The sequence below is a fragment of the Anopheles coustani genome (assembly GCF_943734705.1).
Source record: "Anopheles coustani chromosome X unlocalized genomic scaffold, idAnoCousDA_361_x.2 X_unloc_2, whole genome shotgun sequence".
In the NCBI taxonomy this organism is placed as follows: Eukaryota; Metazoa; Arthropoda; class Insecta; order Diptera; family Culicidae; genus Anopheles; species Anopheles coustani.
This window is the reverse complement of record NW_026525126.1, coordinates 967,265-972,837: the sequence shown is the minus strand read 5'-3', so window position 1 is coordinate 972,837 and position 5,573 is coordinate 967,265.

The following is a 5,573-nucleotide window of genomic DNA, read 5'->3' as shown; positions in this document are numbered from 1 at the left end:
ACAACTTCTAAGGTGCTTCGAAGCAGTTTCCTCGTATTTAAAAACACGCTTAAACAACTTCTAAGGTGCTTCGAAGCAGTTTCCTCGTATTTCCAAACACGCTTAAACAACTTCTAAGGTGCTTCGAAGCAGTTTCCTCGTATTTCCAAACACGCTTAAACAACTTCTAAGGTGCTTCGAAGCAGTTTCCTCGTGTTTCCAAACACGCTGAAACAACTACTAAGGTGCTTCGAAGCAGTTTCCTCGTATTTCCAAACACGCTGAAACAACTTCTAAGGTGCTTCGAAGCAGTTTCCTCGTATTTCCAAACACGCTTAAACAACTTCTAAGGTGCTTCGAAGGAGTTTCCTCGAATTTCCAAACACGCTTAAACAACTTCTAAGGTGCTTCGAAGCAGTTTCCTCGTGTTTCCAAACACGCTGAAACAACTACTAAGGTGCTTCGAAGCAGTTTCCTCGTATTTCCAAACACGCTAAAACAACTTCTAAGGTGCTTCGAAGCAGTTTCCTCGTATTTCCAAACACGCTTAAACAACTTCTAAGGTGCTTCGAAGCAGTTTCCTCGTATTTCCAAACACGCTTAAACAACTTCTAAGGTGCTTCGAAGCAGTTTCCTCGTATTTCCAAACACGCTTAAACAACTTCTGAGGTGCTTCGAAGCAGTTTCCTCGTATTTCCAAACACGCTCAAACAACTACTAAGGTGCTTCGAAGCAGTGTCCTCGTATTTCCAAACACGCTCAAACAACTACTAAGGTGCTTCGAAGCAGTTTCCTCGTATTTCCAAACATGCTGAAACAACTTCTAAGGTGCTTCGAAGCAGTTTCCTCGTATTTCCAAACACGCTTAAACAACTTCTAAGGTGCTTCGAAGCAGTTTCCTCGTATTTCCAAGCACGCTTAAACAACTTCTAAGGTGTTTCGAAGCAGTTTCCTCGTATTTCCAAACACGCTTAAACAACTTCTAAGGTGCTTCGAAGCAGTTTCCTCGTATTTTCAAACACGCTAATACAACTTTCAAGGGGCTTCGAAGCAGTTTCCTCGTATTTTCAAACACGCTAAAACAACTTTCAAGGTGCTTCGAAGCAGTTTCCTCGTATTTTCAAACACGCTAAAACAATGTTTAAGGTGCTTCGAAGCAGTTTCCTCGTATTTCCAAACACGCTTAAACAACTTCAAAGGTGCTTCGAAGCAGTTTCCTCGTGTTTTCAAACACGCTAAAACAACTTTCAAGGTGCTTCGAAGCAGTTTCCTCGTATTTTCAAACACGCTTAAACAATTTTTAAGCTGCTTCGAAGCAGTTTCCTCGTATTTTCAAACACGCTAAAACAACTTTTAAGGTGCTTCGAAGCAGTTTCCTCGTATTTCCAAACACGGTTAAACGACTTCCAAGGTGCTTCGAAGCAGTTTCCTCGTCTTTCCAAACACGCTTAAACAACTTTCAAGGGGCTTCGAAGCAGTTTCCTCGTATTTTCAAACAGGCTTAAACAACTTCAAAGGTGCTTCGAAGCAGTTTCCTCGTATTTTCAAACACGCTAATACAACTTTCAAGGGACTTCGAAGCAGTTTCCTCGTATTTTAAATCACGCTAAAACAACTTTTAAGGTGCTTCGAAGAAGTTTCCTCTTATTTCCAAACACGCTAAAACAACTTTCGAGGGGCTTTGAAGCAGTTTCCTCGTATTTTCAAACACGCTAAAACAACTTTCAAGGTGCTTCGAAGCAGTTTCCTCGTATTTCCAAACACGCTTAAACAACTTTCAAGGGGCTTCGAAGCAGTTTCCTCGTATTTCCAAACACGGTTAAACGACTTCCAAGGTGCTTTGAAGCAGTATCCTCGTCTTTCCAAACACGCTTAAACAACTTTCAAGGTCATTCGAAGCAGTTTCCTCGTATTTTCAAACACGCTAATACAACTTTCAAGGGGCTTCGAAGCAGTTTCCTCGTATTTTCAAACACGCTAAAACAACTTTCAAGGTGCTTCGAAGCAGTTTCCTCGTATTTTCAAACACGCTAAAACAATGTTTAAGGTGCTTCGAAGCAGTTTCCTCGTATTTCCAAACACGCTTAAACAACTTCAAAGGTGCTTCGAAGCAGTTTCCTCGTGTTTTCAAACACGCTAAAACAACTTTCAAGGTGCTTCGAAGCAGTTTCCTCGTATTTTCAAACACGCTTAAACAATTTTTAAGCTGCTTCGAAGCAGTTTCCTCGTATTTTCAAACACGCTAAAACAACTTTTAAGGTGCTTCGAAGCAGTTTCCTCGTATTTCCAAACACGGTTAAACGACTTCCAAGGTGCTTCGAAGCAGTTTCCTCGTCTTTCCAAACACGCTTAAACAACTTTCAAGGGGCTTCGAAGCAGTTTCCTCGTATTTTCAAACAGGCTTAAACAACTTCAAAGGTGCTTCGAAGCAGTTTCCTCGTATTTTCAAACACGCTAATACAACTTTCAAGGGACTTCGAAGCAGTTTCCTCGTATTTCCAAACACGCTTAAACAACTTTCAAGGTCATTCGAAGCAGTTTCCTCGTATTTTCAATCACGCTAAAACAACTTTTAAGGTGCTTCGAAGCAGTTTCCTCTTATTTCCAAACACGCTAAAACAACTTTCGAGGGGCTTTGAAGCAGTTTCCTCGTATTTTCAAACACGCTAAAACAACTTTCAAGGTGCTTCGAAGCAGTTTCCTCGTATTTCCAAACACGCTTAAACAACTTTCAAGGGGCTTCGAAGCAGTTTCCTCGTATTTCCAAACACGGTTAAACGACTTCCAAGGTGCTTTGAAGCAGTATCCTCGTATTTCCAAACACGCTTAAACAACTTTCAAGGTGCTTCGAAGCAGTTTCCTCGTATTTTCAAACAGGCTTAAACAACTTCAAAGGTGCTTCGAAGCAGTTTCCTCTTATTTCCAAACACGCTAATACAACTTTCAAGGGACTTCGAAGCAGTTTCCTCGTATTTTCAAACAAGCAAAAACAACTTTCAAGGTGCTTCGAAGCAGTTTCCTCGTATTTCCAAACACGCTTAAACAATTTTCAAGGGGCTTCGAAGCAGTTTCCTCGTATTTTCAAACACGCTTAAAAAACTTTCAAGGTGCTTCGAAGCAGTTTCCTCGTATTTCCAAACACGCTAAAACAACTTTCAAGGGGCTTCGAAGCAGTTTCCTCGTATTTTCAAACACGCTTAAAAAACTTTCAAGGTGCTTCGAAGCAGTTTCCTCGTATTTCCAAACACGCTTAAACAACTTTCAAGGTGCTTCGAAGCAGTTTCCTCGTATTTTCAAACACGCTTAAACAATTTTCAAGGTGCTTCGAAGCAGTTTCCTCGTATTTCCAAACACGCTAAAACAACTTTTAATGTGCTTCGAAGCAGTTTCCTCGTATTTCCAAACACGCTTAAACAACTTTCAAGGGGCTTCGAAGCAGTTTCCTCGTATTTTCAAACAAGCAAAAACAACTTTCAAGGTGCTCCGAAGCAGTTTCCTCGTATTTCCAAACACGCTTAAACAACATCCAAGGTGCTTCGAAGCAGTTTTCTCGTATTTTCAAACACGATTAAACAACTTTCAAGGGGCTTCGAAGCAGATTCCTCGTATTTTCAAATACGCTTAAACATTTTTCAAGGTGCTTCGAAGCAGTTTTCTCGTATTTTCAAACACGCTGAAACAATTTTCAAGGTGCTTCGAAGCAATTTCCTCGTATTTTCAAACACGCTAAAACAACTTTCAAGGTGCTTCGAAGCAGTTTCCTCGTATTTCCAAACAGGCTTAAACAACTTTCAAGGGGCTTCGAAGCCGTTTCCTCGTATTTTCAAACACGCTTAAAAAACTTTCAAGGTGCTTCGAAGCAGTTTCCTCGTATTTCCAAACACGCTTAAACAACTTTCAAGGTGCTTCGAAGCAGTTTCCTCGTATTTTCAAACACGCTTAAACAATTTTCAAGGTGCTTCGAAGCAGTTTCCTCGTATTTTCAAACATGCTTAAACAACTTTCAAGGTGCTTCGAAGCAATTTCCTCGTATTTTTAAACACGCTAAAACAACTTTCAAGGTGCTTCGAAGCAGTTTCCTCGTATTTTCAAACACGCTAAAACAACTTTCAAGGGGCTTCGAAGCAGTTTCCTCGTATTTTCAAACAGGCTTAAACAACTTCAAAGGTGCTTCGAAGCAGTTTTCTCGTATTTCCAAACAGGTTTAAACAACATCCAAGGTGCTTCGAAGCAGTTTTCTCGTATTTTCAAACACGATTAAACAACTTTCAACGGGCTTCGAAGCAGATTCCTCGTATTTTCAAATACGCTTAAACAACTTTCAAGTGGCTTCGAAGCAGTTTCCTCGTATTTTCAAACATGCTTAAACAACATCCAAGGTGCTTCGAAGCAGTTTCCTCGTATTTTCAAACATGCTTAAACAACTTTCAAGGTGCTTCGAAGCAATTTCCTCGTATTTTCAAACAAGCAAAAACAACTTTCAAGGTGCTTCGAAGCAGTTTCCTCGTATTTCCAAACACGCTAAAACAACTTTTAAGGTGCTTCGAAGCAGTTTCCTCGTATTTCCAAACACGCTTAAACAACTTTCAAGGGGCTTCGAAGCAGTTTCCTCGTATTTTCAAACAAGCAAAAACAACTTTCAAGGGGCTTCGAAGCAGTTTCCTCGTATTTCCAAACACGCTAAAACAACTTTTAAGGTGCTTCGAAGCAGTTTCCTCGTATTTTCAAACATGCTTAAACAACTTTCAAGGTGCTTCGAAGCAATTTCCTCGTATTTTTAAACACGCTAAAACAACTTTCAAGGTGCTTCGAAGCAGTTTCCTCGTATTTTCAAACACGCTAAAACAACTTTCAAGGGGCTTCGAAGCAGTTTCCTCGTATTTTCAAACAGGCTTAAACAACTTCAAAGGTGCTTCGAAGCAGTTTCCTCGTATTTCCAAACACGCTAAAACAACTTTCAAGGGGCTTCGAAGCAGTTTCCTCGTATTTTCAAACACGCTTAAAAAACTTTCAAGGTGCTTCGAAGCAGTTTCCTCGTATTTCCAAACACGCTTAAACAACTTTCAAGGTGCTTCGAAGCTGTTTCCTCGTATTTTCAAACACGCTTAAACAATTTTCAAGGTGCTTCGAAGCAGTTTCCTCGTATTTCCAAACACGCTAAAACAACTTTCAAGGTGCTTCGAAGCAATTTCCTCGTATTTTTAAACACGCTAAAACAACTTTCAAGGTGCTTCGAAGCAGTTTCCCCGTATTTCCAAACACGCTTAAACAACTTTCAAGGGGCTTCGAAGCAGTTTCCTCGTATTTTCAAACAAGCAAAAACAACTTTCAAGGTGCTTCGAAGCAGTTTCCTCGTATTTCCAAACACGCTTAAACAACATCCAAGGTGCTTCGAAGCAGTTTTCTCGTATTTTCAAACAGGCTTAAACAACTTTCAAGGGGCTTCGAAGCAGATTCCTCGTATTTTCAAATACGCTTAAACATTTTTCAAGGTGCTTCGAAGCAGTTTTCTCGTATTTTCAAACACGCTGAAACAATTTTCAAGGTGCTTCGAAGCAATTTCCTCGTATTTTTAAACACGCTAAAACAACTTT